This window comes from Orcinus orca, chromosome 10, assembly GCF_937001465.1.
Source record: "Orcinus orca chromosome 10, mOrcOrc1.1, whole genome shotgun sequence".
NCBI lineage: Eukaryota > Metazoa > Chordata > Mammalia > Artiodactyla > Delphinidae > Orcinus > Orcinus orca.
Genome location: NC_064568.1, coordinates 87,573,252 through 87,599,564, shown reverse-complemented (window position 1 = coordinate 87,599,564; position 26,313 = coordinate 87,573,252). Strand labels below are relative to the sequence as shown.

At 36.5% G+C, this 26,313-nt stretch overlaps 1 long non-coding RNA gene across 1 annotated transcript in view; it reads left to right on the top strand.

Moving 5' to 3' along the window:
* The window catches only part of LOC117202684 (uncharacterized), a 100,435-nt gene that overhangs the window by 32,502 nt on the left and 41,620 nt on the right, over nt 1-26,313 (top strand). The window contains exon 3 of the long non-coding RNA XR_007479908.1: nt 23,282-23,325. This is a non-coding gene — a long non-coding RNA (uncharacterized LOC117202684). The remainder of the gene's footprint in view (nt 1-23,281; nt 23,326-26,313) is intronic.

Here is a 26,313-nt window from a genome sequence, read left to right as displayed (position 1 = left end):
CACGGCAAAGAATCTCAGGTTAGACTACAAGGGCAAATCAAACCTGAGTTCAGTAATTTCCTCATTCTTCTTCCCTGCTGTGAAATGTCAATGTCCAATCTTCTACAATAACTACAAGAGTAAGCCAGTTCCACTCAGTGCTTTGCTAAACACAGAAGTTTATTTTGCTTAGCTTTTTTGTTTTGTCAGATATTTATCAGTTTTACATCTTTTCGTTAAAAGTGTCAGTATTTACTTTAATTGCTCAACCAACAAAACAATTTCTTTTAACAAACTCACAGTCCTTGAGCTTAGAAACATCTCCCTTCTTGCTCTTTTAAAGAATCAAAGTACAGATTGAATCTGGAGTATCTTTTATAGCTTTAGTTTGTTTTTATTTTTCCAGTCATTCTCAGAAGAAAATAAACTTTAAATGTATAAAGTAATTATAGAGAGCTTAGAAAATCATGATTTCTGAGTCACTTTAAGAATATCAACAAAATACTAGCAAACAGAATCCAACAACACATTAAAAGGATCATACACCACGATCAAGTGGGATTTATCCCCGGGATGCAAGAATTCTTCAGTATATGCAAATCAATCAATGTGATACACCATATTAACAAATTGAAGAATAAAAACCATATGATCATCTCAATAGATGCAGAAAACGTTTTTGACAAAATTTAGCACCCATTTATGATAAAAACTCTCCAGAAAGTGGGCATAGAGGGAACCTACCTCAACATAATAAAAGCCATATATGACAAACCCACAGCAAACATCATCCTCAATGGTGGAAAACCTGAGAGCATTTCCTCTAAGATCAGGAACAAGACAAGGACGTCCGCTCTCACCACTATTATTCAGCAGAGTTTTGGAAGTCCTAGCCATGGCAATTAGAGAAGAAAAAGAAATAAAAGGAATACAAATTGGAAAAGAAGAAGTAAAACTGTCACTGTTTGCAGATGACACGATACTATCCATAGAGAATCCTAAAGATGCCACCAGAAAACTACTAGAGTTAATCAATGAATTTGGTAAAGTTGCAGGATACAAAATTAATGCACAGAAATCTCTTGCATTCCTATACACTAATGATGAAAAATCAGAAAGAGAAATTAAGGAAACACTCCCATTTACCACTGCAACAAAAAGAATAAAATACCTAGGAATAAACCTACCTAGGGGGACAAAAGACCTGTATGCAGAAAACTATAAGACACTGATGAAAGAAATTAAAGATGATATCAACAAATGGAGAGATATACCATGTTCTTGGATTGGAAGAATCAATATTGTGAAAATGACTCTACTACCCAAAGCAATCTACAGATTCAATGCAATCCCTATCAAATTACCAGTGGCATTTTTTACAGAACTAGAACAAACAATCTTAAAATTTGTATGGAGACACAAAAGACCCTGAATAGCCAAAGCAGTCTTGAGGGAAAAAAATGGAGCTGGAGGAATCATACTCCCTGACTTCAGACTATACTATACTACAAAGCTACAGTAATCAAGACAATATGGTACTGGCACAAAAACAGAAATATAGATCAGTGGAACAAGATAGAAAGCCCAGAGATAAACCCATGCACCCATGGTCAACTAATCTATGACAAAGGAGGCAAGGATATACAGTGGAGAAAAGACAGTCTCTTCAATAAGTGGTGCCTGGAAAACTGGACAGCTACATGTAAAAGAATGAAAGAACACTCCCTAACACCATACACAAAAATAAACTCAAAATGGATTAGAGACCTAAATGTAAGACTGGACACTATAAAACTCTTAGAGGAAAACATAGGAAGAACACTCTTTGACATAAATCACAGCAAGATCTTTTTTGATCCACCTCCTAGAGTAATGGAAATAAAAACAAAAATAAACAAATGGGACCTAATGAAACTTCAAAGCTTTTGCACAGCAAAGGAAACCATAAACAAGGTGAAAAGACAGCCCTCAGAATGGGAGAAAATATTTGCAAATATATTAATGGAGAAAGGGTTACTCTCCAAAATATATAAACAGCTCATGCAGCTCAGTATGAAAAACAAACAACCCAATCCAAAAATGGCAGAAGACCTAAATAGACATTTCTCCAAAGAAGGCATACAGATGGCCAAGAAGCACATGAAAGTCTGCTCAACATCACTAATCATTAGAGAAATGCAAATCAAAACTACAATGAGGTATCACCTCACACCAGTTAGAATGGGCATCATCAGAAAATGTACAAACAAGAAATGCTGGAGAGGGTGTGGAGAAAAGGAAACCCTCTTGCACTGTTGGTGAGAATGTAAATTGATACAGCCACTCTGGAGAACAGTATGGAGGTCCTTAAAAAACTAAAAATAGAATTACCATATGACATAGCAATCCCACTCCTGGTCATATACCCAGAGAAAACCATAATTCAGAAAGACACATGCACCCCAATGTTCATTGCAGCAGTATTTACAATAGCCAGGTCATGGAAGCAACCTAAATGCCCATCGACAGACAAATGGATAAAGAAGATGTGGTAAAAAAAAAAAAGAAAATGTGGTACATACATACAATGGAATATTACTCAGCCATATAAAGGAACGAAATTGGGTTATTTGTAGAGACGTGGATGGATCTAGAGACTGTCATACAGAGCGAAGTAAGTCAGAAAAAGAAAAACAAATGTTGTATATTAACACATATATGTGGAACCTAGAAAAATGGTACAGATGAACTGGTTTGCAGGGCAGTAATTGAGACACAGATGTAGAGAACAAACGTATGGACGCCAAGGGGGGAAGTGGCGGGGGGTGGTGGTGGTGTGATGATTTGGGAGATTGGGATTGACATGTATACACTTATGTGTATAAAATGATTGACTAATAAGAACTTGCTGTATAAAAAAATAAATAAAATTCAAAAAAAATCATTATTTCCCTTTTTGAAATCACCAAACTAAACAAAAATAAAAGTCCATGATACATACAAATACAAACCATTTAGAGAAGTCAGGCTCTTCCATAACAATTTTTTTTTTTAACATCTTTATTGGGGTATAATTGCTTTACAATGGTGTGTTAGTTTCTGCGTTATAACAAAGTGAATCAGTCATACATAAACATATGTTCCCATATGTCTTCCCTCTTGCGTCTCCCTCCCTCCCACCCTCCCTATCCCACCCCTCCAGGCTGTCACAAAGAACCGAGCCAATATCCCTGTGCCATTCGGCTGCTTCCCACTAGCTATCTACCTTACTACGTTAGTGTGTATATGTCCATGACTCTCTCTCGCCCTATCACAGATCACCCTTCCCCCTCCCCATAACCTCAAGTCCGTTCTCTAGGAGGTCTGCGACTTTATTCCTGCCTTACCCCTAGGTTCTTCATGACATTTTTTTTTCTTAAATTCCATATATATGTGTTAGCATACGGTATTTGTCTTTTTCTTTCTGACTTACTTCACTCTGTATGACAGACTCTAGGTCCATCCACCTCACAACAAATAACTCAATTTCGTTTCTTTTTATGGCTGAGTAATATTCCATTGTATATATGTGCCACATCTTCTTTATCCATTCATCTGATGATGGGCACTTAGGTTGTTTCCATCTCCGGGCTATTGTAAATAGAGCTGCAATGAACATTTTGGTACATGACTCTCTTTGAATTTTGGTTTTCTCAGGGTATATGCCCAGTAGTGGGATTGCTGGGTCATATGGTAGTTCTATTTGTAGTGTTTTAAGGAACCTCCATACTGTTCTCCATAGTGGCTGAACCAATTCACATTCCCACCAGCAGTGCAAGAGGGTTCCCTTTTCTCCACACCCGCTCTACCATTTATTGTTTCTAGATTTTTTGATGATGGCCATTCAGATTGGTGTGAGATGATATCTCATTGTAGTTTTGACTTGCATTTCTCTAATGATGAATGATGTTGAGCATTCTTTCATGTGTTTGTTGGCAGTCTGTATATCTTCTTTGGAGAAATGTCTATTTAGGTCTTCTGCCCATTTTTGGATTGGGTTGTTTGTTTTTTTGTTATTGAGCTACATGAGCTGTTTGTAAATTTTGGAGATTAATCCTTTGTCGGTTGCTTCATTTGCAAATATTTTCTCCCATTCTGAGGGTTGTCTTTTGGTCTTGTTTATGGTTTCCTTTGCTGTGCAAAAGCTTTGAAGTTTCATTAGGTCCCATTTGTTTTATTTCCATTACTCTAGGAGGTGGGTCAGAAAGGATCTTGCTGTGATTTATGTCATAGAGTGTTCTGCCTATGTTTTCCTCTAAGAGTTTGATAGTTTCTGGCCTTACATTTAGGTCTTTAATCCATTTTGATCTTATTTTTGTGTATGGTGTTAGGGAGTGATCTAATCTCATACTTTTACATGTACCTGTCCAGTTTTCCCAACACCACTTATTGAAGAGGCTGTCCTGTCTCCACTGTACATTCCTGCCACCTTTATCAAAGATAAGGTGTCCATATGTGCATGGGTTTATCTCTGGGCTTTCTATCCTGTTCCATTGATCTATCTTTCTGTTTTTGTGCCAGTACCATACCGTCTTGATAACTGTAGCTTTGTAGTATAGTCTGAAGTCAGGGAGCCTGATTCCTCCAGTTCCTTTTTTCGTTCTCAAGATTGCTTTGGCTATTCGGAGTCTTTTGTGTTTCCATACAAATTGCAAACTTTTTGTTCGAGTTCTGTGAAAAATGCCAGTGGTAGTTTGATAGGGATTGCATTGAATCTATAGATTGCTTTGGGTAGTAGAGTCATTTTCACAATGTTGATTCTTCCAATCCAAGAACATGGTATATCTCTCCATCTATTTGTATCATCTTTAATTTCTTTCATCAGTGTCTTATAATTTTCTGCATACAGGTCTTTTGTCTCCTTAGGTAGGTTTATTCCTAGATATTTTATTCTTTTTGTTGCAGTGGTAAATGGGAGTGTTTTCTTGATTTCACTTTCAGATTTTTCATCATTAGTATATAGGAATGCCAGAGATTTCTGTGCATTAATTTTGTATCCTGCCACTTTACCAAATGCATTGATTAGCTCTAGTAGTTTTCTGGTAGCATCTTTAGGATTCTCTATGTATAGGATCATGTCATCTGCAAACAGTGACAGCTTTACTTCTTCTTTTCCGATTTGGCTTCCTTTTATTTCCTTTTCTTCTCTGATTGCTGTGGCTAAAACTTCCAAAACTATGTTGAATAAGAGTGGTGAGAGTGGGCAACCTTGTCTTGTTCCTGATCTTAGTGGAAATGCTTTCAGTTTTTCACCACTGAAGATGTTGTTGGCTGTGGGCTTGTCATATATGGCCTTTATTATGTTGAGGAAAGTTCCCTCTATGCCTACTTTCTGCAGGGTTTTTATCATAAATGGGTGTTGAATTTTGTCAAAAGCTTTCTCTGCATCTATTGAGATGATCATGTGGTTTTTCTCCTTCAATTTGTTAATATGGTTTATCACATTGATAGATTTGCGTATATTGAAGAATCCTTGCATTCCTGGAATAAACCCCACTTGATGATGGTGTATGATCCTTTTAATGTGCTGTAGGATTCTGTTTGCTAGTATTTTGTTGAGGAGTTTTGCATCTATGGTCATCAGTGATATTGGCCTGTAGTTTTCTTTCTTTGTGACATCCTTGTCTGGTTTTGGTATCAAGGTGATGGTGGCCTCGTAGAAGGAGTTTGGGAGTGTTCCTCCCTCTGCTATATTTTGGAAGAGCTTGAGAAGGATAGGTGTTAGCTCTTCTCTAAATGTTTGATAGAATTCGCCTGTGAAGCCATCTGGTCCTGGGCTTTTGTTTGTTGGAAGATTTTTAATCACAGTTTCAATTTCAGTGCTTGTGATTGGTCTGTTCATATTTTCTGTTTCTTCCTGATTCAGTCTTGGCAGGTTGTGCATTTCTAAGAATTTGTCCATTTCTTCCAGGTTGTCCATTTTATTGGCATAGAGTTGCTTGTAGTAATCTCTCATGATCTCTTTTATTTCTGCAGTGTCAGTTGTTACCTCTCCTTTTTCATTTCTAATTCTACTGATTTGAGTCTTCCATAACAATTTTTAAAAATTTTATTTTATGTATTTTTTATACAGCAAGTTATTAGTCATCTATTTTGTACATATTAGTGTATACACGTCAATTCCAACTTCATCCCATCCCCCCCCCACACACCAACCCACCCACTTTTCCCCCTTGGTGTTCATATGTTTGTTCTCTACATCTGTGTCTCTATTTCTGCCCTGCAAACTGGTTCATCTGTACCATTTTTCTGGGTTCCACATATATGCGTTAATATATGATATTTGTTCTTCTCACTCTGTATGACAGTCTCTAGGCCCATCCACATCTCTACAAATGATCCATTTCATTCCTTTATATGGCTGCGTAATATTCCATTGTATATATGTACCCCATCTTTACCAATTCATCTGTCGATGGGCATTTAGGTTGCACTCCATAATAATTAATAATAGAGATGTAGGAATTGATGTAAAGAATACAAATTTTGGTATTTCTTTAAGGAACCTAAGTTGAAGCTAGCAGCATTCAGGTATTTAATATTTTTCCAAGAAGATTTTAGGAAGTATGAACCAGATAGCTGAAGAAAGCATCAGATATAACTAGATTTTATTTATTTTTTTCTTTTTTTATAGAAAGGGACTTCTTTCCTCTCAAAGTTGAATCGAAATTATATATCAAATAATTTTATTTTTCCAATGAAAAGTAATTATATATTCACTCTTGTCAAATGACTATCACCACTTAACTATCTGTATGACTTTCAAGTTATTAACATCTGCAGTTCCACATTTCCAAACACGAAAAGTGTTTAAATATAACCTCAAGTATTCATTCTGCATGAATGCAGATACTCATTTATTCTGTCCTTCATTCTACAGTCATTCTACAGACCCTGGAGATAAAACAGTGAACAAGAAAGGCATAGTGTCTGCTTTCTCAAAGCTTACCTACTGATAGAAAAATCCAACCCTGAAAACCATTGTAGAACAGTATAAATGGTAGGGTAAACCAGGGTTCCATGAGAGCACTGAGGAGGGGCAACTGGCCCACTATCTAGGGAAGGCTTCCCAGAGACTCTTGATTAAGACCTTAAGTTGGAGTAGTTATGGCTGGTGCAGAGATGTGATAGTATCTCTCACCAACACTTCTAAAAACTCTTCTGAAACAATGATCCCCTAACGGACAAGCAAAACTTAAGTGAACAGGATCACATGGAAGAAAACCCATATCTATGTATACAAAATATGGCTAAAATTAATCTGAAGTGATAGTAAAGGGAAAGGTGATTTAACATACATCTATTCCACTTTTTCTCCCCTTTGTTCTGGACATTTAGACTACAGCTGACCCTGGAGGTCTGTGTCTGAACTTGAAAGATACACTGAGGTTAGTAGGGGAGCAATACTGGCATTTCTCTAAAAGGCAGATTGATGATGTTCAGAGTATTTATATATTTGATCTAATATGTCCATTGTAGGAATTCATCCTTAACAGGTGTATATATATAGATGTATATGTATAATCTATCTATATATAGAAATTTAGGCTCAATAATAGTTACTGTAATGGCAAATGTTGGGAAAAAACTCAATAATGGGGGAATAAAAATGCTAAGCTCAGAAAATTAGTAGAGATAATGCAAAACAACAAAACCCAAATGGATAAAACAAAGCTTTTCAACAGCGAATATGTATTATTTAAAAAGTAAGAAAAATATAATTTATTCCTTTTAAAATTGTATTTATTATTTTTTATTGAAGTATAGTTAGCTTACAATATTCATTTTAAAAGTGTGCAATATAGTAATTTGATATTTTTACAGATTATACCCCAAAGTTATTATAAAATATTGACATAGTCCCTGTGCTGTACATCACATCCTTATAACTTATTTTTTTTTAACATCTTTATTGGGGTATAACTGCTTTACAATGGTGTGTTAGTTTCTGCTTTATAACAAAGTGAATCAGTTATACATATACATATGTTCCCATATGGCTTCCCTCTTGCGTCTCCCTCCCTCCCACCCTCGCTATCCCACCCCTCCAGGCTGTCACAAAGCACCGAGCTGATATCCCTGTGCCATGCGACTGCTTCCCACTAGCTATCTACCTTACTACGTTTGTTAGTGTGTATATGTCCATGACTCTCTCTCGCCCTGTCACAGCTCACCCTTCCCCCTCCCCGTAACCTCAAGTCCGTTCTCTAGTAGGTCTGTGTCTTTATTCCTGTATTACCCCTAGGTTCTTCATGACATTTTTTTTTCCTAAATTCCATATATATGTGTTAGCATACGGTATTTGTCTTTTTCTTTCTGACTTACTTCACTCTGTATGACAGACTCTAGGTCCATCCACCTCACAACAAATAACTCAATTTCGTTTCTTTTTATGGCTGAGTAATATTCCATTGTATATATGTGCCACATCTTCTTTATCCATTCATCCGATGATGGGCACTTAGGTTGTTTCCATCTCCGGGCTGTTGTAAATGGAGCGGTAATGAACATTTTGGTACATGACTCTTTTTGAATTTTGGTTTTCTCAGGGTATATGCCCAGTAGTGGGATTGCTGGGTCATATGGTAGTTCTATTTGTAGTTTTTTAAGGAACCTCCATACTGTTCTTATAACTTATTTATTACATTTTATACCTGGTAGTTTGTACCTCATAATCTCCTTCACCTATTTTGCCCCTCCCCCCGACCCTCTCCCTTCTGGTAATCACTAGTTTTTCTCTGTATCTGTGAGTCTGTTTCTGTTTGTTATATTTGTTCATTTGTTTTGTTTTTTAGATCCCACAAATAAGTGAAGACATCCAGTATTTGTTTTTGTCTGATTTATTTCACTATATATAATACCCTCCACCCATGTCCTTGCAAATGGCAAGATTTTATTCTTAATGAGGCTGAGTAATATTCCGTTGTATGTGTATATACCATATCTTTATCCATTCATCTGCTGATGGCCATGAAAATTTTATTTATTTTTAAAACACATACACTGTTTGTACCAGCTCATTCTGTGTATGTGGGAGCTATACCCACTTCCCTCATATTCTAATCAAAGTACTTTATAGTATCTCATTGAGTTCACTTCAGAAGCTTGAGAAAATACTGGTTATATTGGTAGCTTCTAGACTGGTAGAAATGTGTAGAATTGGGGGCAAATGAATGTTGAACATTTATTGAGAATTTAAGTATCTAGAAGATATAAAGCTCAGCAATTTGCATCCATTATTTTCTTTATGCCCTTTGCAACAACAGCAGCTCTGTGAGCAAGGTGATATTCATCCTCTTTTTACACTGAACAGCCTGAAATTCAGAGACTTGATATCAAGAGACTCTCCCAAGGTGAGGCAGCGTGTCTGTGACAGGGCTGAAACTTGAAAGCAGAATGCGTGTATCTATAACCTAAACGGTTATAGAAAGTACAGGCATAGCTCGTTTTATTGCACTTCACTTTATCGGGCTTCACAGACAGGTGTTTGGTAACTCTGAGCCAAGCAAGTCTAATGGTGCCATTTTCCCAGCAGCATTTGTTCACTTCGTGTCACGTGTCACATGTTGCTAATATTCATATGTCAAACTTTTTCATTATTATCATATTTGTTATGATGATCACTGACCTTTGATATTACCTTTGCAAAAAAATGATGATGCACTCAGATGATGGTTAGCATTTTTAATTAAGGTATGTACACTACACTACAGTGTAAGCATAATTTTAATATGCCTGGGAGACCAAAATATTGGCGTGACTATTACGATATTTGCTTTATTGTGGTGGTCTGGGACCTGAACCCTCATTATCTCTTAGGTGTATACCTTTATGCTAATGCATAATGATGACACCCATCTTAATTATGAGGAAACCGAGATTCTTAATCATGAAGAAATGGAGCGACCACATCCAACATACAATGTCAAACATCTAATAAAGCTGCAGCTGATTTTCAAATCTATGTGTTATGCTAAATCCTGTGCTTTTTCTCCACTACATTATGTCTGTATGCATGGGATACACTGTCCTTTCAGCTACCAGCAATAGATGGATTTTCAACCTAGGTGTGAGGGAAGAGCCTGAGGGAAAAAATGTTCTCAGTGATCTCCCGATCAGCACTCCTAACTCCATAACTTTAACAAGTAAATATGCTTGTGGTTGGTTCGCCCTGAGGCTCTGAAAGCCTGATTTCATCCATTTAGGCTTAGTGCAAGTCCCTACCTGATTTCTTCTTTAGACCCTACTTCTGTGTCATCTCCAGGGCTACAGGGTGGCGCCACCTTGGGTTCTGGATCTTTCTCACCTTCACATTCTTAGGGCAGATGTCAGCAATATTAAAAATATATCTGGTCTGATTTTATACCAAACAAGTTGAAATAGGTTTTTGAACAAATAAAAACTCAAACAGTATCTTATCTAGTTAGTTAGAAATAAAACAACAGCAATAGCAACAACAAAAAAGACCTTACCTGTCAAATTTTCAATTGTCTTCTTATCCAATTCACCTGGAAAGCAGAGTTTTCACATAGAAAGGTGACAACAACATACGACATCTGATAAATAAAGATAATGAGTTTCCCCTGCTTGTTGAAACTGGGCCATCCACAGCTCTATCATCACTGAAGTGAAAACCGATCATCACTCAGCCTGCATTAATGTCATGATATTATGATTGTGATTCACTCAGTAGCCTGCTGCAGACAGCAATTCTTATAAATAAGCCCGAATGCCACAGAATGTAGTCAGGCGATTGGCAGAGGCAACATAAATATTGATCATCTCCATAATTGTAATTTATATTGGCATAATGTCCTCCTTATGAAGCATTTAAGTGGCTCTGAATATTTTCCACAGATCTGTCCTAATTCAAATATAGATGTGACCTGTGTTTGTCTATGCCATGATATAAAAAAATATATAAACGTATGAACACCATTTGTGTTTGTGAAGGAAGATGATGTCTAGCTTACTTAGGAAACAAATTGATTTTATAGTACCTTGAAAAATTACTTGGCAGGTAATATAATGTGGCAGTATGTGTTATGTTAGTAACAAATTATTTTTATTTTCTCATTCAAGCATGTAAGGCTGTTACTCTCTTGGTTAGAACTCCATTAGCCCACGGTTTGAACCTTAATAGTATTTATTTTAAAATATTGTACAAATCAACCTTTTTTCTTCTGTTTCTCTCACTCATCCCAAATTTTGAAATACAAACTTCAAAATAGCTTTAAAAAAAAAAAGAAAGAAACTTGTATGCTGTGTTCTAAATGTAGCTTATTCTATATGCCGTACCATTATTTCTATATAGTCTCTGCCCCGGGATCCACTCATCTGTGTCATTAATGTTCCTTTCTCTACTGGATCATTCTCATCATCATACACACATGCTCCAGCGTTTCCCATCATAAAGTAAACAAACCAACCTTGACTGTAGCATCCTCCTTTCAAATGCCAATTCCCTATTTACAGAGAATTTCTGAATTCACTTCCTTATCTTCCATTCTCTCTCCCATACTTTCCAACGGCCACTATACCAGTGTTCTTCTCAAGGATATCAAAGACCATTCAGGTTCGTAATTGAACTATATATTTCATTATGCTTATTGGGCACGGCCTCTCAGCAGCTTTTGCCATAGGGGCTGATTCCTTTTTCATGACACACTTCTGTCTTTGTCTTTCATGAAAGCATTCTTTCTTGGCTTCCCTCTTACCTCTCCAGCATCTTCTTCTCCATCTCCTTAGCTAATGTCTTTTCTCAAAATATTTCTTAGATTACTCATTCCTGTTTCATTATGGTTTTTTTTTTTTTTTTTTTTTTCCTGAGGCTTTGTCTCGATCTTTCCTCTGGAACATATTCCTCTGGTTCCTCATTTTTCTTGACTCTCTGTGTTGGTTTTTATGTATTAGACAAAATAAGCATGTCTCCCAGTCTTGGAGGAATGGCCTCCTGTAGGAGATGAACCTGGTGGTCCAACCTTGCCCTGGTTGTCTCTGAGCTGCCAGACCCTCAGGCAGCAACTCGTAAAGTATGCAAATATAAACAGTCTTGTGGGACTGCAAGCGTGAGCCGTGCTGGCCACCAGAGCCTGATGATCTGGAGGTGTCCCCTGGGTGGTGGCCACAAAACCTGGGCTACCGGATGCATGAAAAAGCTCCCCTCCAGGAGACACTGGTGCTCTGGAGTGTGTCTGGGGGAGAGAACAAAGATAGTTCCTGCCCTGAGATCTCTGGAAAGGACTACAGTCAGCCCTGCAACTTGTGTTTAATTAGAAGCCTGCCCCTCAGGCTGCAGCTCTGGTAAGCTACTGGGCTGTTTTCACAGAAAGACTGAGTTCTTGGGTCTGTCGCTTCTTGCTGGGCCCTGGAGGGTAGCCATTTAAGAACCCTTTCTCCATTGGTTATGGTCCTGTGGGACCCATGAGTGCAAAGCCCACTGGCCACCAGAGCGAGACAGTTTGGGGCTATTCCCCGGCAGCAGCTGCAAACGTTGAGGAGCCGGACAAGGGTGTAAGCTCCTTTTTGGGAGATACTGGCTAAATGGAGCGAAGTTGGGGAGAGCTCAGAGGCTGCATCTCCCAGCCTCCGCTCCCTGAGAGCACTTCTGTAGATCCCTAGACATATGCCATGCAAAGAGGCCTCTTTTCACAGAAAGACTGGGGGTGTGTTTCACTCTGCTCTCTGTGCAGTGCCCTGGAGGTGGTAGTTGGCCAAGACCTGTTTCTCTGACTGTTACAGTTTGTGGACCTCAGGATTGCAAGCCCTCCGCCCCACACTCCTGCCTACAGAGCCAGGTCATCAAGGGCATCCCCTGAGTGGTAGCCTCAGAAAACCTGTGCACCAGATGCTTGTAAAAGCTCCCCTCTGGGAAATAGTGGTGCCTTGAAGCACGGCAGAGGGAGGCCATGAAGATGGTGCCCACCAGCCAGCAGGTCCCAGACATGTGCTAAATTAGATGCCTGCCCTCTGCCGATGGTTTACGATTAGCACGAGCCTTATTCACACCAAGTCTGGACACCTCTGGAGCAGCTGCCTCTGCTGGGTCCTGGGATGGGTGAAGCCACAAACAAGTCATTTCTCAGTTTGCTATAGTCTTGTGTACACAAGCCTCATTGGTTTCCAAAGCTAGATGTTTTGAGGGTTTGTGTCTCAGGTTCGGGTCTTAAAAGTTGGGATGCCCAGTGTGGGGTTCAAACCCTTCGCTCCTTAGGGAGAAGCTACAGGTTTTGAGTTTCATCCAGATTGTGAGTGTCTGTGGAGGGATGGGGTTATGGCGAGATCGTGTCCCCAACTCTCTTATCACCCTGGAGGTGGGCCTTCTCTCGTTTGCGTGTTGCGTAGAAATTGCTCAGACTGTTTTTAGATTTTATTTTCACAGGAAGTTGTTGCAAATGTAGCTGCAGATTTGGTACATCTGTGGAAGGAGTGAACCCAGGACCCTCCTGTATCGCCATTTTGAACCAGAGCCCCCCGCCCCGGCAAATATTACTTAATTGTTGTACTGTCCCCAGGGCTCTGGAATAGATCCTCTTTATTCTGTATTCCCTCCTGCCTCATGGCTTGGAATATTATCTGAAAAGACTTCTTACTTCTAAATCTCTATTTCCAGCTCTGACCTCTTCCCTGCGTTTCAGACTCAATTTCCCAACTGTTTATTGGGCAGCTCTATTTGGATGTCCAGTAATCATCACAAACTTACCATTTACCAAACTAAACTCTTGCATCTATAACCTCCCTAAGTATTTCCTGCCTCACTTCAGTAAATAACACCACCTTTTGCTGATTTTCTCTATCCAAAAGATTTCCCATGAGTCCCTTTAGAAAGTGAAATTTACCTCCTAAATAAGTCTCAGGTTTGTCCACTCTCCTTATTCTCCAGTCCATGCCATCCTCCTGTCTCACCTAAGCTTCTGCAAATCCTACTATTGGTCATCCATATCTGACCATGACCTTCCCTCCAGCCATTATTCTTACGAAACCACAGTGAGCTTTTAACAAAATTCAGAACATACTGGTCTCCAACTGAAATCTCTTTGATGACTTCTCATGTCCGTAGAATAAAACACAAAGTTCCAACATGGCACTTCGGAATATTCCTTTTCCCACGTATCTTGTATTGCTCTCACCACTTTTCCTGCTCTCCACTCATACAGACTTTCTTTCTGTAACTTGAGCATACCAAGGTTTTTTTCTGCCAAGGATTGTGTTGCCTAGAAGGTTCTTCCTGTGGTACTTGGTCTTCTTGTCTCAGCTCACAGTTGACCTCCTTACAGAGTATTTCCCTCACTACAATACCCAAAATACCCCATCTGCAAAACTCCCCCACCCACTCGATTATTCTCTAATACATCATTATGTTTACTTGCTCCATAGCACTCATTTATTCTGCTTTGTAATTAGCCTGCGTGTGTTTAATTTATTTATTGATCTAATAGGAGCGTTCATATTATGAATTCCACCAGAACAGGAACCTTGTCATCTTTTTACCATTTTTTTTCTCACCACCTAGAAAAGTGCCTGTCACATAGTAGGTGTTCAATAAATATTCACCAAGTATACAGTAAGGCTATTCTCATCACATTTTACGTAACCTTAATATGTCCATTCACATGTATTGAATGAGAACTTATTATATTTCACAGTTGGTAAGGAATTAACATCAATCATTTTCTAGATAAGACATCAGCACACTGCAACCTGAAGGTCAAATCTTGCATCCTGCCTGTTTTTGTAAAGAGAACTTTATTGGAATACACCCATGCCTATTTATTTTATATATTATGTATGGCTGTTTTTGGTGCTATAAACTCAGAGTTGGGTAGTTGCAACAGAGACTGTCTGTCCTGGCTTGGGAATTCTAAAATGTTTGTTTCCTGGTCCTTCACAGAAAAAAGTCTATTGACGTATTTATAGTCCTGAATTTCCCATCAGGTTTTAGGTGAGATTTATCCATTAACATTTGACATTCAGCAAGTTTGAATAATTTTTAGTTTCAGTTTCATGATCTGTGAGATGAGAAGAATAATACTTGCTTTTACTACTGAATTCTTGAGAGAGTGAAATGTCACACACCTGTGGCTGAATTTTGTTTTTGACTCTTTCTGATGACTCCTTAAGTAAGAGCGCTTTTCTAACTTTTCCCCTCTTTCTGTTTCACTTCTGGGGAAGGCTCTTTAGAGGTGTCAGAGAATAAACATGAATTGTGGAATTAGACTGTCTGGATTTGAATTCCAATTCAAGCACATGAGTTTAGTATTTTTATTGAGGTATTGGCATGTAACATTGGCATGTAACATTGTACAGGTTTAAGGTGTACAACATATTGATTTGATACTTTTATATTGCGATCTGATTACCATTATAGCATTAGCTAACGCCTCTATTGCATCAATAATTATCATTTCTTCTAGTGGTAGGCACAATTAGGATCCAGTCTCTTAGTAAGTTTAATGTTTATAAAAGAGTTTTGTTGTCTGTAATCACTGTATTGTGTATTAGATCTCCAGGATTTATTTATTTACCAGTTGCAGACTTTGATAAGTTAATTAACCCCTTCAAGGCTCAAATTCTTATTAGTAAAATGAGAAAATAAGAGCTAATGTTCTTATCGAGGTTACTGTGAGCTAGGTAGTGCTTTAAGCTCTTTAGATATAGTAATTTATTTAATATTCTCAACTACACAATGAAGTCAGGGTTATTATCATTATTATCCTACTTTATAGAAAATGAAATTGAGGCATTGAGCAGTTAAGTACTCTTGTCTAAGATTACTGGCCCAGTAAGTAGAAGAGCTGAGATTTGAACCCAGTCCTTGGGCTTAGCCTCGTAAAGCATCAGATTCTTGTTAGGATTAAATAAGGGAAATGATGAAAACTTCTTGAGATTCTTGCATTAGAAGGCATATCATAAATGTTAGTTATTATTTTATCCAACCTTGTATAGGTGTCCATTCTGATGGGAGAAATGATCTACTCAGTTTTTTCAGGATTACTTTATTTCTGGATAAATTAAATTGAAATGAATATATTTAGTTGATCCATTTGCATGATACCATTTAAACAGCAGCAAAATTCACCTTTAATTGTGTATGTATGTGTGTGTGTGTATGTGATGTCACATCCTCTAGTGAAAGACCTTATTATCCAGATAAAACAAATTTCTTGGTATCCCCTCTATTTCCACCCCCATAATCATGACAAAGTAAAAATTTGCTTTTAACTTCAACCTTGGGCCTCTGTCTCAGAGATGTCTGCAACACATAATAGACAAGGAATTAAAATCTAGACAAAATGAAGTGAAGTGAGATGTTCTAAAATTTGCATTTATTAACTGAATGCTTTTTTAAAATGAGTATTTACCAGTATCAAATTCATCATTATGGTAAGCCATGGTCAGGCTTTCTTCACTGAATCCTCAAGTAAGTCCAGTGATATACTGTGAACGAAATCATGGGAGAACCTAGGTTATGTAACAACGGCGCAACAAAATTATCCTCACAGTGTAATAACACAGAGGAAATAAAACAATTTGGACAGTCTTTTTTTGACCTTTATGAAATCTGGGATTCAATTTCATTATTTTACTGCAAATTTGAATACCTTACTTTGCATAGCCTTATTCTCACCACTGCAAGCAGAGGGATGGTATAAGCTTTATTGTGGAGAAAATTGACATATATGCAAAAGGGAAAAGCATATATTTTAAAAAACTTTCCCAATTGTGCCTGTGTACTTTTGAGAGAACATGTTTTAGATTTCAAGGAGTAGTACTTTAAAGCTATGTATGATACATAGTAAATTGGTGAAAAAGATGCACCTTCTCAGATTCTTTTTTGCCCAGAATAGTGTCTATATGATCCTCTTGAGATATGGAAGATGATCTCTCCTTTCCATGCTTAGTGCTGTGACTCCTGAGTTCCTCAGAATAAAACTTGTGATTATCCACATAATGGATGGTAGTGAAGAAAGTTCTTCAAATTGAAAAGATAAGATCTGACACAGACAGTGAGAATATTGTATGAGACAAGGACAGAGACTAGTATGAGCAATGTGTACCCAAGGGAATTTGAGATTTACTTTCCAAAAAGAAGAGGTTTAATGCTGAGGGAAAGTAGAAAATATTGTTGACTGAGTAGATAGAGGGCCCAAAGCATAGGGCTTTGAATACAGAGTCAAGAATTTTAGAGTAGTGGGGAACTATTAAGTATTTCTCTCATAATAACGTTGTTATGGCAAAAGGACTCCAGCATTTTAAACACTTGTCAGCACAACATGTTACCCATTTTGTTCAAAGACATAATTGCAATGAAAGTCATGGATTTGGGTTTTCTCCTTTGAGCCTAGAGGGGGCTCCAATATCATACCTTTATTAATATAGATCAGCAGTTCTCAGGATTTTGGGTTTCAAGACCACTTTACACTTAGTCTGCTCAGGATGTCATAACAGAATACCTCAGACTTGGTGGCTTAAACAACAGCAATGTATTTTCTCACATTTCTGTAGACTGGAGGTCCGAGGTCAGGGTGCCAGCATGGTTAGGTTCTGGTGAGGGCTTTCTTTTGGTTTGTAGATGGGCTTTTTCTCCTTGTGACCTCACATGGCCTTTCCTTGGTGTGTGTGTGTGTGTCTGTGTGTCTGTGTGTCTGTGTGTGTGTGTCTGTGTGTGTGTGTAGAAAGAAAGCTCTCTCCCTCTTCCTCTTCTAACAAGGCCACTAATACTATTAGATTAGGACCCTACCCTTAGGAGCTCACTTAACCTTAATTACTCTCTAAAAAGCTTTATCTCCAAATACAGTCACATTGGGGGTTAAGCTGCAACATATGAATTATGAGGGGGGGACACAATTCAGTCCCTAGCAGTACTCTTCAACATTATCGAGAATACCAAACAGCTTTTGTTTGTTTGGGTTATATCCACTGGTATTTACTATATTCGAAATTAAAACTGAAGAATTTTAAAAACAGAATACACAGTGTACATTTCATTAGCTATCTAGAAAACTCCTCCTGTTACTCATGGGAAATTAGAGTGACAAGGACTAATAGCACTTTAGTGTTGCTATGAAAATAGCTTGACCTCACAGGCATCCTAAAAGGATCTTGAGAATTCCCAGGAGTCCCAAACAAACCTTGAGAACCATGCACATAGAAGAAAGCTGAGCTGCCTAGATATTTTTTAAATATATAAATTTTCCAAAGCAAGGGCGTTATATAATTTTGTGTGTGTTTCAGGGGGCAGTTATCTCAAAGAATCTCCTTTTTTTCCCCAAGGTTAGGATAATACACAAAAATTACGGGACCAGACCCCCTTCCCTCATCCTGCCACCACCATTTTCGTACACAAACCCAAAGGCAGTCATAAGTTTTCATTCTTATTTTATGACAGCCTACTCTTCTCTTAGAACAAAGCAACCTCAGAACTGTGCTCAGGGCCAGACAGATAGTTATTTTACCAGGAATGGCAGAATGCTTACATTCTCATTTTCTCTTTTGACATCAAACTTTTGTCATTCTTAAAGTTTGATGTAAACACACACACGTAAACACCATCTTGATCTTCAAACATAGTAAAGCATTAGTTGAAACTATTTTAATATGAGAAGACCTGTAGTATTGAATTCCAAATTTGTAAATCACACTGCTTTCTGGAGTAGCTCATTTTGTCTAGTACTAGCTGTGATTTTTCTTATTAAATGTCATTGAATGTTTTGTCACCAAAGATTTGGCCCTATTTTCTTACAATTTTACAGTATCTCTGTGTATTTCCTTCAATATCAGCAATTGAAATACTTGGGGCTGAGCTTCATTCTAGAATATTATTCTGTTCTTAGATATTGATGTTTTAAACAATTATAAAAACCACTGCACAGTTAATACCAAGTCACTGAAAAATGTCTTTCAGCAACTTGATATGTGGGAAAAATACATACTCCTTTTGTACATCAGAATTTCAATATTATGTTCACTTTTAAAGACCTAATAAAAATAAAGTTTACATTTTGACAACTTGAGTCAAAATTAATCTAGGGCTTCCCTGGTGGTGCAGTGGTTGAGAGTCCGCCTGCCTATGCAGGGGACACCGGTTCGTGCCCCGGTCTGGGAAGATCCCACATGTCGCGGAGTGGCTGGGCCCGTGAGCCATGGCTGCTGAGCCTGTGCGTCCAGAGCCTGTGCTCTGCAACGGGAGAGGCCACAACAGTGAGAGGCCCACGTACCGCAAAAAAATAAAAAATAAAAAAAAATTAATCTAAACAAAATGCTTGAAGTGAAGTTGATTTAATAAATTAATAGCAGGGCTTGGGTTAGGGAAGGCATTCATTCTCAATATAAAAGAACACAAATATGAAATCACAAATATTCCTATTCCCATTTTAAAGCAGATATTAAGATAAATGGCCTGGCTTCCCCAGTCTATTTTATGATGTCTTTAATAAATAATTACTTCCATGCAGTCAATATTTTAGTAACATTAAGAAGAATTCACCACCTTAAGAAAGGCATTAGAAATGGAAATTGTAGGGAGTCTGGGGAAGAATGGTTACATGTACATGTATGGCTGAGTCGCTTTGCTGTGCACCTGAAACTATCACAACATTGTTAATCAGCTATACTCCAAGTATAAAATAAAAAGTTTAAAAAAAAAGAAATGGAAATTGTAGATATTCAGTACTAAAAAGACAAACCATTTTGTGTGAAGCTAGATTTTCCTAGATATGTGTATCTTATTCGAGAAGTCAGGAAATACAATGGCTGTAGACAGAGAGTGACAGAGGTAGTAATTGCATAATCAAAATCACATGTTTTTTAAAGTTTGGGTACAATTAATAGTGTGTATGTTGATTTAAGTTATTGTTTAAAAAAGAAATCCTTCATTAAGAAAACAGGTAACTTCACTACAATCTTTGTGGTTGGAGAATGGAAAACAGATAATTGGTATTAATCAGGTTATAATTGGTATTATTTTTATTTCTCTTAATACAGCCTTGCTTTATGTTTTCTGCCTAATTATTCTAAGAAAAAAGTCTTTTTTTCTTTCTAATATCAACTCTGGTTGACAGAGAATAGAGAACCATGCAAAAGTGAATGAATAGCTCACTGGTTATTCTGGCTCACTTGAGAAAATTAGAGACATCTCCTTCAAAACCTAAGTCACTTAGATTCCTTCCACCTTGAGAGACCAGTTAATTTATGGTATTCTGTTGTGTTTCATTGGGCGATGTCCTACACTCTGAAATAACATTCTAAAGCATTATTTTTAATGACAGAATGAGGAAAATAAATAAACACAAAATTACCTGCCCCATAGTTGCAAAAGGATATCGAGTTCAGAGAGATGGGATCTATCAATAGGAGAAGGCAGTTCTGAATGCTAAATCAAATTACACCTTTTCCTGCTGGGATTTCAACATCTGCCTCTGTGTAGATTGATTAGAATAAAGCAGGCCATCAGAGACCCTTTGTCTGTGTTTGACTGGGTGAAACAGCTGACAAGTGGCCATCAGATTACCCACAGAGGGGCAGCTGCGAGATAGGAGTTTGACAGCTGACTTCATTATAATTCCTACACTGCAGACTGCAATGGATTTGTCCTTTAATTGAGCTGGGCCAGCAAACTGCCCAGAGAGGAAATGGGAGGGAAGATGGCTGGATACTGATAACAGAAAAAGTAGCAGGTAAATCCCACTCTAAGACAGAACAGACAGTATCAGCAAAGAAATGTTTTGGTATTTTGGGCACTTCAATCACTTTACTTGAAATTGAACTTGGCTACTGGAATGTCTTCGAAAGTTCTTTTGTTAATCAGGGACTTCCCCCAACCTTAACAAGCAATTTCCAAAATATTTGCCTATCACTTACTTGGCCGCATGCTTTTGAATGCTATGTAGCAGAAGTTGTTGCTTCAAAAGCATATGAACAATTATATACAAAAAAGCAAAGAAGGTCTGCTATGGTTAATAAGATTCTGGAGGGGGTTATGACAGAAAAAAACATTTTTTAAATATCAAATTATATAGTTTACCATGATTCAGTATGTATATTTGAGAACATAAAATAGTATAAGGTTAAATAGTCCTAAGTGAAATCTTGCAATCTGAATATCAAAGGCAATTGGATGTAATGAAACACATGGGTCAAAATAATCCACTATGTCATATTAAAACAAAGACAGTTTAAAACTGCATACATTGTGAAGGTGTTATAGATTTTCACTTCGGGAAAATAACTTTGCAGTAGGCTTTGGCATTTAAATATATGTGCTTCTGTAATTTGTCTTCATCTGCTTCTGGCAGACTTTTCTCTGTTCACAGTAAGAACCAGTATGAAATAAGCACTAAAAAGATTCATGCTGGTCATGAATACAATAATGCATATTGTTCAATGTCACTGTTAGAAATGCTTCTTGTATTTCCATTTCCATTATTATCATTGTGCTTTATATATTGAAACTTTTATTTAGAACTATAGGATTAACAGAATAAATTAACCAATGATTTTTAAACCATAATTTGTGTCTAATATCTTCAGCTTCCTTTCCCACAAAATTTTTGTGAGTCCATTACAAGAAGACTCTTTATATTACCATGGTTCACTCTTCTGTGTATGAATGCAAAATCAGAAATGCAAAATAGTTAAATAAGCAATCAAATGAAAAATCTAGATAAATGATATACTGATTGTTTTGAGAATGATAGAATTTTATGCACTCAGGTATTTAATAACCATTTACTGAAATAACTCAATTCTTTTTGGTGGGAAAGAAATCAGTGTAGAGGGTGGGGTCACTCATCCCAAGACTTAAAACAGAGATTTTCTAAACAGAGGAATTTGAGATCTGGTTTATTGGTTCAGTTTATTGAGGCCAATAGTTGAATGTTACTGTCTTGCTCTTCACAGAATGTCAAAACTTATGACAGTCATCCCTTTAATATAATATTATAGTGGTTAAAATATGGTCTCTGAACTAAACTGTCCGAGAGCAAATTTCAATGGTACTGTCTAATATTTATGTATTCTTGGGCAAGTCACTTTTAAATCTCTTCCTCAGTTTCCTCATGTGTAAAATTAGGAGGCTTATATTACCTAACTTTATAGTATTACAGGCTTTCTGTGTGTGTGTGTGTGTGTGTGTGTGTGTGTGTGTAATGATTAAGTAATACATGTAAAACATTTAGAGCAAATATAAAATAAGCCTACTATTAAAGGAACTGTTAACTATGATCCACCTTACCCTCTCCCAGTTAGCCCCATTTTATTTTTTTACATGCTAATTTCTTAGAATATAAGCAAATGAGGAATACAAAAAGTACTCATTTATGAAAAGACCATCCGGCAATAAAATTTACAAAATTGTCAACACGTATTACTTGAGCAAATAAATATTACAGAAATAAGATTTCCAAGTCAGAAAAATCAAGTCTAAAAGCAGTTTCTGATTTATTCTTCTTGAGATTTTGTTTCTTTGGTTACAGCCTTTTCTTGCAGTGGTTCCCAGGGTCACTAACACTGACCTCCAAAGGAGAAAAAAATGAAAAAGAAAAAGAGAATACTAAAATCCTTTCAGTATCCTGTGATATATCTGATATATCTCTTATGACCATGGCAAGTATGATATATACTGATATATCTCTTATGACCATGGCAAGTATGCTGCAGGTAAAGGAGGCCTGGATCAATTTTATACCCTTGTTTGAATTTTGGCCATAGGGTTCAGATGCTATCTTGATTTCCACCACGTGGAATCTGGTCTTTCTAGATTTCTTACTTCAATCAAATACTAGTTTTAAAATTCATCTCATTCTGTTGGAGTTCTCCTTTATCTCTGATATAGAGTGATTATTATTTCCTCTCTAATATAAGCACTTTAAACTGTAATTTCCTTTAGCACTGATTAAGCTGTATACCACAAATTTTGATATGCTTAATCATTATCATTCAGTTTGAAATACTACTAAATTTAATTTTTGCTTTCTTTTCTGACCCATGGGTTATTTAGAAGTGTCTTGTTTAATTTGAAAAGATTTGTGGTTCTCGTAGATATTTTATGGTTTTTGATTTATAATTACACCCCTTGTGGCCAGAGAACATACTCTGCATGATTTAATTAAATTAATCGGGATTTGCTTCATTTTCTTGCATAATTTCTGTCTTGGTGAACATACTAAGTGCTCGTGAAAAGAATATGTTTCTCTAGTTGTTGGGTGCAGTGTTCTATAAATATCAGTTAGGGCAAGGTGGGTGACACTGTTACTAAAACAACCTATTGATTTTTGTTTTTGTTTAGGTGTTCTATTAATTCCTGAGAGAGCGGTGTTAAAATCTCTAATGGTAAGTGTGAAATTGTCTCTTTAATTCTGTCAATTTCTCCATATGTTTTGAAGTTCTGTTATTAAGCACATGAACAGTTATCTGTTATCTATAAGAATTTCCCTGTTTACCTCTAGAAATACTTTTCTCTTAAAAATTAGATCATCTGATAATAACATAGCCACTCTGACCTTCTTAGGCATACTGTAAGCATGGCATAACCTTTTCCCATCCATTTGCTTTCAACTTATCTATGTCTTTATATTTAAAGGGAAACTCGTGTAGGTAACAGATAGTTGAATCTTGTTTCTTTATCCATTCTGATAATCATTGACTTTTAATTAGAGTGCTTAGTCCATTAATAGTTAATGTAATTGTTGACATAGTTGTGATTTATATATATCCTTGGCTATTTGTTTTCTGTCTGTTACTTCTATTTTTTTGTTCTTCCTTTCCTGCATTTTTTTGGATTATTTAAGAATCATTAGAATTTAATTTTAATGTATCAGCTTTTTTGGCTTGACTTTTTACATTATTTTTCATTCTACTTAATGTTATTATACCATTTTATGTAAAATGGAGAAATTGTGCAGCCATCTTTTATGCTATAGTTGTCATATATATCACATACACATGAAAATATAAGCCCCACAGGACGATGTAGTAATGTTTTCTTTAAACTGTTCTGAAGAATTCCTTTAGCATTTCTTGTAATGCTGGGCTGCTGGATATAAATTATCTTAGTTTTTCTTCTTTATTTAAAAATGGTTTCATTTCACATTTATTCTTAAAGGATAATTTTTTGGCATATAGAATTCATTTTTTTCTTTAATAACTTTCAAGATGTTGGTTCACTGCTTCCTCACCTGTATATTTTCTGAGGAGAAATCCATGTTATTGTTCCTCTGTAGGTAACGTGTTGTTTTTCTTTGTCTCCTTTCAAGATTTTGTCTATATTTAGCATTTAGTGTTTTGACTGTGATGTGCCTTGGGCATGGTTTTCTTCCTAATTACCTTGCTTGATGTTTGCAAAACTTCATTCCTCTTTAAATTTATATATTTCACCAAATGAAGACAATAATGGATATTATTTCTGCAAATACGTTGTCTGCTCAATTCTCTCTCTTGTCTTCTGCTGGGACTCCAATTACATATATGTTAGATCTTTTGATTTAGTTCCACATACTCTTGAGGCTTTGTTATTTTTCAATTTTTCTCTGTTTTTTTTCTCTCCAAGTTCACTGACTTTCTCTCATCCATATTATTTGTTGGGTTTCTTTTTTAAAATTTTCAGATATTGTATTTTTCATGTAAATAATGCCCATCTGTTTCCTTTTATAGTTTCTATTTCTCTTCTATTTCATTGTGAGCATACTTTCACTTATATCCTTGAATATTTTTATAATTGCTATTAAAAATACTTGTCTGCTAATTGTAACATGGATTATCTCAGGATTCTTTTCTATTCAAAATGGGTCAAATCTTTGTGGTTCTTCATATGCAGAGTAATTTTTGATTGCATTTTGAGCATTGATATGCTGTGAAGGCTGAGGACTCTGTTTTATTCACTTTAAAGCATTTAAAATTTTGTTATTTTAGCAGGTGATTTACTTCTAGGAATTCAATTCCAAATTTTGTATCTCGAATCTCCGTTTAGTTTTGTCTCTTTATCCTTATCTGAGGGCTATCAGAAGCATGTGTAGTTCAGGAGTGAAACTAATTTAGGCAGAGTTTATACACAAAATATAGGGATTTATTTCTCTAGTTCTCAACTTTATTGAATCCCTCTCACTTTTATTTTTTTAATTTAATTTAATTTATTTTTATACAGCAAGTTCTTCTTAGTGATCTGTTTTATACGTATGAGTGTATATATGTCAATCCCAATCTCTCAATTCATCCCACCACCACCCACCCCCCTGCCACTTTCCCCACTTGGTGTCCATATATTTGTTCTCTACATCTGTGCCCTCTCACTTTTAAATAGCTGTTAGTTGCCTCAAATTCTGTTCTCTGGCTCTTCAAGGCACAAAATTCCTAGGTTTTCTATCAAAATTTTAGCTGCTATGTATGCAGCTAACGTTGACAAAAAGCCTTAGAAATAAAAATCATATGAGCTACCCCTTTTTTCCAAAATTTTACTCCGGAATTTGTCTGCTATTGTTCACTTTTAGCATCATTATTTATTTTAAAAAATTGCCCAGAGTTTATAATTCTTATCTGCAGTAGGATTAGATCCTGTAGAAGAGTTCTTGGTTATACCGGAAATGGAACACTGATCATTATTTCTTAAAACACAAGAAATGCGAACAGTCCAAGAATATTTGAACTTTGGTGGCCGATTACCTAATTCTCTAAATGAGTGTAGTTGCCTAGTTATCTTTTTCCCAAATTTCTATCAATAAATGGAACCTGAGAAACAAAGTCCCTCTGGGGCAATACGAATGCTATAGCCATGTATAAATACCCAAGGAACCAGAGAAATTGCAAGGTGTATTCTTGCTTTAATTCTAATGATAATGAACCCTTTAGAAATATGAGAAATGAAGAAGGAAAATTTGCCTGTTTATGGATATTTCTGAATTAAACTCCTTCTCATCCATCCACCTAAATTGTTTGGTAAATACTGCAAGGTCCTGTATCATAGAAGATATGGTATAGCCTTTCTTACATAAAGATTGGACTGTCAAGAATATAATTAGAGCCATACTTTCTGATCATAGTGATATTTCTGATACTTTTGAGCCAATCATCCATAGTACCTTACTTAGCAATTTAACTGATAATAGAATTTGCAGAATTGATTAGTAAAACTAGTTGTTGAAAAAACTAGACATCACAGGAAAAAAAAAAAGGTAGCTGGAGCAAAAGGAATTAATTTCAAAAATAAGATTTATGTTAAATACATGGGAGAATAAATGGTATGGACATATATAAATATTTAAGCCATCCCTATCTAAAATGCTTATCAAGTATATAAGCTACCGAAGACTTAGGACTGCACTGAAA